Below are 10,231 nucleotides of genomic sequence, written 5' to 3'. Positions count from 1 at the left end.
CAGCTTGCTTGCAGCAAGGCAGGGTCATGGGACAAGGTGTGTTTAAAGAAGGTGGAAGTAACAAATTACTCTCAGAGTGAGGTAAAGAAGAGCTGGCATATGACTCTCCAGCTGCCTCTTCCTCTGCCATGGGGACGGAGGTGGCCTTGCATTACAAATGGCGCACCATGGATCCTTGAGAGACTTCATGGACTTTCTGTATAAGCGTATGAAACAAATGTGAGTTGTATTAAGCTATTGAGATTTGGGGGTGTTTGTCACTGCAGGTACAACCTATTCTGTCCTAACTATCTGGCCTTGCAGGTTTCCACAGCAGAAGCTGATGGTGCTAGAACTTTGCTTTCCTGATCCTGCTTGTGGCTTGGTGTGGGCAAAGTGCCTGTGTAGCACAGTTGGGATCCACTGTGGGGCTTCTGAAAATGGTTTTCCAGCCTTAGGAAAAGAGACAAGTGAGGCAACACTGCCTTTCTTCCTACCCCCTCTTTTTCTTTCTTTTTTTTTGGCCAGAGGTTGTCATGGGTGGATATGGTGCTGGGGACTGTGGCAGCCTCCTTGGAACCATGGGGAGAGTGACATCACTGACATTCTGAGGATGGCAGAGCAGAAAGATGGAAGGTATCTGGGTCTTCAATAATACCACAGAGCCAGTGAACTAACCGTGGAGCTTCCCTGCCATTTTGCTTTTTTTTTTTTTTGCCTTTTTGCTTTTGATGGAATTAGGAACATCCTTTACATTTTTTAAAAAATATTTTATTTATTTATTCATGAGAGACACACAGAGAGAGACAGAGACATAGGCAGAAGCAGGCTCCCTGGGGGGAGCCTGATGTGGGACTCAATCCCAAGACCCTAGCATCATGCCCTGAGTTGAAGGAAGATGCTCAACCACTGAGCCACCCAGGCACTCCCATCCTTTTCATTTTAACCACTTTTAGTGGGTTCTTCCCCTACTTGCGGTCCTAATATCCTAGCCATCCTTCTAACGGTAAGTAGTACATTAATAATAAAATCATTAATATCACTTTCTCCTAATTACTGGGAACATAACTTTATAGTTTTGCCATTTGTGAAAAGCTGAACTCAGGAAATATATTTAGGGGCAGGGCTTATTCCCCAAAGATTCTTGTTTTATAAAAGGATTCATCCAGTAGGGTTATTTCAAGAAGCAGTAACCGGTGTGCATTTAAGTGATGAATTACAAAGCGCAGGCATTAGGAACCATCTGTAAATTGATTATCAACACCAGGTGAAGTTGAATGGGCCTAGCTCATCGTAAATGTTCGATAAAAGGCATCCATTAGTACCATTATGTTTATGTCAATGGGCTGCACTTTTTGAACCAAGATTCCATTGCAGATCTGCTGGCAGGAGGACATGGGTGCTGAATCTGGCTGGCTGGGCTTGGCTATGCTGCCGTGACACACGAGCCACCGAGCAATCTCACTGGCCCACAGCAGCATCAAGGTCTATTTCTCCCTCATCCTGTAAACCCATCTTGGGGATGCTGGGGCTCTGTTCATACCATCTACAGTTCAGAGGCTGGTGGAGCAGCCTCTGTCTAGAGCACCCCTAGTCTCATGGCAGAGGGAAGAGAGACACACACCATGAACCATGCGTTGGTCTTTAAAGCTGCTGCCGAAAGTGGCACATATCACTTCTGCCCACATTTCATTGGCCAAAGCAAGTTGATGTGGAAGGAGGGACACAATGAAAGAAAACCAGAGTTTGGTGACCAGAGGCACCGACCTGGAGCATTTGAGACCATAAATCAGCCCACTTACCCTAAGATGACGCCATTTTTCAGGTCATTGCTTGTGTTTGTGACATCTTATCACCTCTCTGTCCCTGAAGATCCATTCTCTTTTCTCTTACAATAAAAAGAATGCTCAGTTTCTAGCTGGACTGCAGGTTACATCCTTTCTTCCCCAGGCTCCCGTGGAGTTAGGTGTAGCTTGTATCAAACTCTTGGATCAATGGAAAGTGAGCCACTGTGATATATGATCCAGATCATTCCCTTAAAAGGAAGAGACAGATGCCCTCTCCTCTACCCTTGGCCATTTCCAAGTGTCTGAAATTTAGAACTGTGTTGGACCATCAGTGGACAAGGATGACACCCTAGGGATGACAAATCAGCAAGGTACAAGGAGTTCCAAGCCCCTCAAGTTCTGTGCCATTGAGACACCATACCAGCCTGGCTTTCTCCATAAGAGATAAATAGATTTTGGTTTATTTTTCGCCACTGTTATTTTGGGTTTGTATTTTAGCAGTCTTTACCCATTTCCTACCCAATACATTCCATTTTTGTAAAACTCAGCTGGCATTAAATAATAGCATGGAAAAAAGCAAGGTTATATTTAGTAATAAAGATGCCCAACTGTGATACTTCCCTGACGCCACCTGTGGGGATGCTCTTAAGACAGTGCACCTGCTCCTTAACTATGATACTCAGCCAAAGAGAGTGAGAAATGCCTCCTACTGTTAGATATGCCAACTTCTTGGAGTAAAGACTGTACCTCTTCAACTCCATCTTTATCCACTTTGTCTTGCAGACATCCTTCCTGTAGAAATATTGTCCTGAATGGTGGACTGAAGAAGAAGAAATACAAGTGGACAGGTCTCCAAACCATACCTAAATCCTGCATCTCAACAACGAAGTCACAGAGTCTTTACTCTGCAGGAGCCAGTGGTTAAGTCAACAGTTCACCTAGGTTTCTGGCCTCTTTGTCAATGTTTCCTTGTGTGCTGGTATAATTTCTCCTATTTGCTAGTATTATTTCTGGTAGAAATGTCACACAGGTTTCACCTCATGTGTCAGCTCATATCTTGGTAGGGGCACCATGGGCACCATGTTGAAAAGGACTCTGTGTCAGATGTCTTAGGTGGGTTTTCTGAAACAGAACCTGAGATAGGGATTCCAAAGCTCTCGGTTCATTGAGGGAGGACTTTCCAGAGAAAGGGAGCAAAGGAGCCGCATGAAGATGTAGTCTCAGCTGCAGCCTAGCTTCAGTATGATGCCTTGAGGGCCTGGGCGCACAAATCACACCTTACAGCTGGTTCTGCCTTGAGGCAAGAGGGCTGGATTTCCCTAATCCCTTATTTGTCAGTTGTTGGTTGTAGGCTACCTTAGATGAGCCATGTCTCATTTTGTGGAGGGCAATTCTCTGGAGGTGAGGGCAGCTGTAAGCCTCTAGCAGGTGGCATTCATAGCAGCTGGGAGAAGGACAAGGATACTTGCCAATAAAGAGGATCTGGCTTGCACACCCCAGCATCTATTATTCTGCATTCCTGCTCAGAGAATGAATGTTGTGATCAATTAGCAATGTCTGCCATGGGCACGGGAGCCATCGCTGTAGAGAAGTGTGTAGAGGTCTCATGCTAGGAGAAGAGGGAGGGCTAAAATAGGTGCTGCTCCACATCAAACTACTACAGAGTTCAGTCAGGAAGGAAGTTATGTGGAAATCACAGCAAGTGATTTGTGTTACAGCCCAACCATTGCCTTATAAACTGAGATCTGGGACTACCTCTTTCCTGAGGACACAGAAGCAGAAAGTGATGGCAAGATCTGTAAGTTGCAAGCAACAGAATTCACCCCTGCTCACTTCACACATTAGGACTGTGGGAAAGAAATGGAAAGAACTTATGGAATTTAGGGCTAATTCCAGGGACCTCAGCAGCAGAACCATACAGATTGCTTCCCAGGGTGGTGCCATAACATTCAGCTCCAACTACTTTTGGTCTCTATGTTTCTGTCTTCTTCTCCTCCTTCTCCTTCTCCTTCTTCTTCTTCTTCTTTTTAAGATTTTATTTATTTATTTGATAGAGAAAGAGAGAGAGAAAGTACAAACAGAGGGAGCAGCAGGCAGAGGGAAAGGGAGAAGCAGATTCCCCATTGAGCAGGGAGCCCAATGCAGGACTCAATCCCAGGACCTTGGGATCATGAATCGAGCCAAAAGCAGATGCTTAACTGACTGAGCCACCCAGGAATCCCTTACCTAACCTTATTTTTAACCTAATAACATTTATCTGTCCCAGGATCCTATCCAGGGCACTGTATTACATTTCATAGTGTAAATCCTTAGGATCCTTTACACTGTGAAATTTTCAGGCTTTCCTTGTTTTTTTTTTATGACTTTGACACTTTTGAGGAATACTGGTCAAGTATTCTGTAGCACATCTGCTTTGAGTCTCTTCAAATTTTGGCCCAGTTTGAGCCTAGCGTCTCCCTCCTTGGATCAACTGGCCATAGCCAGGGGCAAGGTGGAGACAGAGCAGCCCATGGGGGTGGGAGTGAAGGTGGAGGTAGGGGTGGAGGGAGATCTTTGTGAATTCCAGCCACCCAAGCTTTTGCCTATAACTGGTGATCTAATTAGGCTCCCCTTCCTGCAAAATTAGATGACCTGAATTATAACTCCCAGCAAGATGATTTACATGTGCCCCAAATAGTAAAATAAGAAGCAGCACAGAACTAATGGCCAAGGTCAAGCAATTATAGAGAAAAAAACTGAGTTTTTCTGAACAGAACCAAATATGTGGCTATTGCATACTTTATTTTCTGTGCCTAAACTTAAAAAAAGCCAGTATGCCTGAAATTCCTTCCCCATTGCTAGTCATTTTGATTACAGTGTCGCTGCACGCAGCAATTTTTGCCTGTAAACAAAATAGCAAATCCCCAAATGGTAGTTTCCTACAGATTACAAGATATAATTAATTTTTTATTTCTTTTGTTTCTCTCCTCCACCTCCACTCCGAAGATTATGGAACAATAGATGTCTGAGACCCTTGGTTAAAAGCAACTGAAGAAAATTCAGAAATCTGATTCATCTCTAAATAGGTCATTTGCACAGCAAACAACTGTAGTGCTCACTGAACTGAGCTGAACTCATTGAATTCACTGATTCTTGCCTTTATTTAGAAAACAAAGAATTTATCCAGGAAAGCAATTAAACTCTGGCCTCTTTAAAGACACCTGTTGCTCTTTGGCACACTGGGCTATTATTTGTTTGCATAAGATGTAAAGGTTAAGGGAGTTAAAAATTTTTTTTTAAGATTTTATTTATTTATGAGAGAGAGAGAGAGAGAGAGAGAGAAGCAGAGACATAGGCAGAGGGAGAAGCAGGCTCCATGCAGGGAGCCCGACGTGGGACTTGATCCTGGGACTCCAGGATAATGCTCTGGACTGAAGGTGGTGCTAAACCTCTGAGCCACCAGGGCTGCCCCAAGGTTAAGGTTGCCTCTTTGTGGCTACATCACGTTGTCAAATAGAAATGGTCTTATTGTGTATGTCGAGCTGGGCAAGAAAGGTAGAGCGATGATTTCCAAGTTCCTCATGATTCTTCTCATCTCTAACACCCTGAAGAGAAAGAGGGAGGAAGGGCAAATTTTTGAGGCCGCTGTTTTTCTGCCTGGCTTCTTTCACTTAGCATAATGTTTTCAAGGTCAATGCACATTGTAGTGTGTGTCAGGTGTCCCTTCCTTTTTACTGCCAAGTAATATTTCATAGCATTCACACACGATATTTTATTTATCCATTTATCCATTTATCCATTCATCCATTTATCCATTGATGGGTATTTGGGTTGCTTCTTTTCTTTTTTTTGACCATTATGACTAGACTGCTAGAAACATGTGTACACATTTTTAAGTGAATTTGATGTGTATTTCCATTGAATATGTATACCTAGGAGTTGATATATCAGAGGTCACATGGGACCTTATTTAAATAATATTGGGGCACCTGGGTAGCTCAGTGGTTGAGAGTCTGTCTTTGGCTCAGAACGTGATCCCAGGGTTCTGGGATCGAGTCCTGCATTGGGCTCCCCGTGGAGCTTCCCTTTGCCTATGTCTCTGCCTCTCTCATGAATAAATAAATAAATAAAATATAAAAAATAATATAACATGGCAACTCTAGGAATCAGATTCTTACCCCTTTCCAGAGTTTGTGTTGTTGTTTTAGTGGCTTTTCTGGATGAATCCTGTAAAGCCTGTGTTCTCTGTCATGGATGGCCATGAAGTCTCTGCTCATTTCACTTGGTGATGTGCTTCATGATGGGACAGAGGTTCCTTAAAAACCTAGCACCAATGAGTCTTTCCAACTTCATGGGGAGCTCTGTGTGTGTACTGAGGGGCAGACCTTCAACCCCAGAGAGGCAGTTTACAGCTTTTCTTTGGCCTTCACTTCCTGCTTGCACACAGCCTCAAGGTCAGTTGGAGGTGAGAGCTTATGGCCTTTGCAGCCTTTCCTGAGCATAACACAGTGCAGGGCATGCCTACCATCCTATGTATGTGTGTGGCTTTCTAGAAGCCCAGGAATATTTTTGGAGCTTTTCAAAAACCCCTGTGAATAACTCATTCTTTGGCTTTTTCTTTTTAGCTTCTTGGTTGTTGGTTGGCCTATTGTTTGGTGCATCATCAGTCTACCTTCTTCCACCATTTTGGCTGACACCTCCCTCCTACCCCCACTGCAGTGCATTTTTATGGTGATGGCATCACAAAGTCTTGGAATTTCATCTTTGAATGTTACTTTTTTTTTGTCATGGTCTAGATTTTGGTATTCTATCTGGCTTTTTGTTTACATGGAGTTTCAAATAATGGGAAAACCTACCATCAGAAAACCTTATATACTAAACTGTCTCTCCATTTCGGGTTCAGATATCAGATCACTGTAATCATGGAGCAAAATCATCACATGCCAGAGAGATAGAGGACTCGTGGTTACTCCAAGTAAGTTGGGAGGCTTCCTCCAGAATCCTCTATAGGTCAAAGGGCATGAGAAACAGGGCAGAGAAGAAAGACAGCAATTAATTTTATGTCCCAACAAAAGGGGACATTCAGCATGGTTTTGCTTTCCCCCTAGAGCTCCCTCTGAGATGGACACCAACTCCCCATAGGATCTCAGCGAGGGTAATATATCCTGCCCTACCTTGGCCTCATTTAAGTCCAAGCTAGTCCCTAGTAGACATTAGCGAAAGGCCCAACCCACTACCCACCTCACGCCTCTATCCCTTGCCTCTGGGCCTACCAGGATCCTGTTGTCTGGGAAATCAGCCTTGCGGGGAAGCCACTATCTTTCCTGTTTAGGAACTGCTAGGGGAGAAGCTTTTCACAGCCAGGCCAGAGCCAGAGACGGCTCCTAAATGTTGCCCCACTATGCTGCCCCTGTAGGTGTTGGTGGAAGGATGATTCAGCTCAGATGAGGTGAGTGAGGGGGGAAGATGCCCCTTGGGGAGGGACAGCGGGCGAGCCTCAGCAGCAGCCTGCTGACCGCCCTGGCTGTGACCCTGATTTGCAATTTCTCCTTTGGAGGCTTTCAAATCACATTAGGCTCTGGCTGTTGCTGACTTGATGAGCTATGTCAGAACTGCCAAGAGCTCTTCTGCTTGGCCTCACCAGGTGGCCCGAACCCCTTGGGAGTCAATGTTTGCAGCCTCTAGGCATTGCTTGGCCTGCTTCCCTCCGCCAGACTGCCCCACCTGCCTTCCCAGCTGCCCTCCTGCTCCCACGCAGGCTCCCATGTGTTTCCCCCAGGCGTCCTGGACCAGCTATCAGACAGGGGCCCGGCGTGTTCTCTGAGGTGGCTAGATCCTGTTCCACCAGTGGTCTCAGCCCTGGCTTCACATTTCAGTTATCTGGGGAACATTTAAAAATACCAAAGCTTAAATCCCACCCTGGGCCTATTAAATCAGAGCCTTGGGCAGAGGCCTGTGATTTTCAGACGAGGACCGTGAGATCATGAGCAGGGATGTGACTTCCCCACTTTGCACAGCTAGTGAGTGGCAGTGTGGAGACAGCTCTGGGCATCCCGACCCTCCACTCGGTGCTCTTGGCACTATGACTAACTAGCATTGTTATTATCTCTGTGTTATTTCTGTACCTGCATTTCCCCACCCAGACTCCTTGGACTCTCAAGACTTTTATCCCTAGATATGGTAATGGAGGTTTATGTATTTCTATTGGGTGTTTTTTTTTTTTTAAAGATTTTATTTATTTGAGAGAGAGACAGAACATGAGTGGGGGTGGCGAGAAGGGGTCAGAGGGAGAGGGAGAAGCAGGCTCCCCACTGAGCAGGGAGTCCAACTGGAGCTCAATCCCAAGACCCTGAGATCATGACCTGAGCTGAAGGCAGATGCTTAACCAACTTAACCCCCAGGCACCCAACTATTGGGTATTTTTGAAAGCTTAATGGAAATCATGCCTTAATTTGTGAGTAGAACACACAGGCTGCTACTTAGTAAATGTAAATCGTATGGAAGAAAAAAGCTTTTAAAACTCAAGAGCCAATAGCAGAAAATTAATAAAGGGGTCACTGGTCAACTTTTTATATGTAAAAATAGGTTGGGAAGTGTGGCACAAAACCGCCCTGACTACGACCCTTGTGACCTTGTCTAAATCCTAGTTGTCTCACCCTCCAGGGCTCTGGCCAGTGTATCTGGCATTGTCAGAAATGTCAATGGGCTGGATGCATCGGGCAATCTAGGTAAGGCCTAGTTGTTAAGATGTGGAGCTCTGAGCAAACCACCAGGGGAATCTAGAACATTCTCAAATGTCCCATCCCAGAGTGGAGGCTTCCAGGCTCTGAAGCTGGACCTGATAGCTATGCTTATCAGAGAATAAAAGTAGAGAAGTGTAGGGTCAAGGACATGGGCACTCAAGAGAGTGAGACAGTGAGGTCTTAAACGCAGTGAACCCTGCTGTTGAATGGCAGGTACTCACTGGAATGTTCTAAGAAACAGTGGAAAAAGTAATGAGGCGAGAACAGGAATACTTTTTGCCCATGCTCCCTGGGGTAGCCTGCATAATGGATGCCAAAGATGTCCATGTCCTAATCCCCAGAATCTGTGAAATATTGTGGACTATCCTGGGCCCAATTTAATTACAAGTGTCTTTCGAGGAAGGAGTCAGGAGGGTCAGAGTTGGAGAGGAGATGTGACCATAGAAGCACAGGCCAGAGGGGTGTGGCCACGTACCAAGGAATGCAAGCAGCCTCTTGAAGCTGGAAAATGCAAGGAATTGGATTTTCCTCTAGAGATTCCAGAAAGAACCAGTCCTGGTTTTAGCCCAGTGAGACTGATCTTGGACTTCTGACCTTTAGAATGTTAGAAGAATTCCAGATGACAGTCATAATGCCTTCTATAGATAAATGAGGGGTTTTCATAAGAGGCTCTTAATCATAAGAAACAAACTGGGGGTTGTAGGAGGGGGGAGGGTAAGGGGGTCGGGTAACTGGGTGATGGGCATCAAGGAGCACAGGTAATGTCATGAGCACTGGGTGTTATATAAGACTGATGAGGGGCACCTGGGTGGCTCGGTGGTTGAGCATCTGCTTTTGGCTCAGGGCATCCTGGGATCGAGTCCCACATTGGGCTCCAGGCAGGGAGCCTGCTTCTCCCCCTGCCTATGTCTCTGCCTCTCTCTCTGCGTCTCTCATGAATAATTAAATTAAAAATCTTAAAAAAAAAAATTTAAAAAGACAGTTGAGTCACTGACCTCTACCTCTGAAACCAAATAATACATTATATGCTAGTTAATTGAATTTAAATCAAATAAAAAAATAACTGTGGGTTTTTTGTTGTTGTTGTTGTTTAAAAAATTAATACTTGACTACGGTCCATGCTGGAAGCTGGGAAGCAACTCTTTCTCCTCTCCTGACTCTCAGCTTCCAGAGGCTTCTCCTCCTTAGAAGGAACTGCAGTTAACCGGTTCCTTGCAGACACTTGCAGAGTAATTCTGACAAGCAGGTACTCACACAAATGTACGCTGCGGACAAATAGTAGCATATTACACACAAGCTTGTGCCCTTCTCTTTTTCTACTTCATAGTATCATGGAGCTGATCCTGTGTCAGGGATTGATTGTAGGGGGCAGGGATTCTTGTTTGTAATGGCAATGCCAATTTTCTTTGTATGCATGTTATCATTTACACAACTGGGCATCTTGTGATAGACTTTTAGGTTGTGTCCAATTTCTTTCTAGTGCAAATGATGCTACGGCGGAGATCCTAGTGATACTGCACTTTATGTACGTGGGATGGCTCTCCCAAAGGGCATGTGCATTTCTTTATTTGGCTAGATATTGCCAAGCTGCCCACCTTCGAGATGGGAGTTCACACTCCCAGCAGCAGTGTTTGGAGGTGTGTGCCCCCAGCCTCTGGTGACACAGCATGTCATCTGACTTGATGTTCTCTAACAACTTGACAGATGGGGACTGGGAGACCTTGGCAACTCTGGGAACAGAAT

The 10,231-nt window shown here is 45.1% G+C and overlaps 1 long non-coding RNA gene across 1 annotated transcript; it reads right to left on the bottom strand.

The window, feature by feature from the left end:
• Positions 1-5,095: 5,095 nt before the first annotated feature.
• LOC140621326 (uncharacterized) lies at positions 5,096-9,416 on the bottom strand. The gene is made up of 3 exons (XR_012021039.1): positions 8,964-9,416; positions 6,602-6,749; positions 5,096-5,350 (listed from the first exon to the last, which is right to left on the bottom strand). It is a non-coding gene; the product is annotated as an uncharacterized lncRNA (long non-coding RNA).
• Positions 9,417-10,231: the final 815 nt, after the last annotated feature.

Source organism: Canis lupus, chromosome 30 (assembly GCF_048164855.1).
Source record: "Canis lupus baileyi chromosome 30, mCanLup2.hap1, whole genome shotgun sequence".
Lineage (NCBI taxonomy): Eukaryota > Metazoa > Chordata > Mammalia > Carnivora > Canidae > Canis > Canis lupus.
This window is presented reverse-complemented; position numbering and strand designations above follow the sequence as displayed.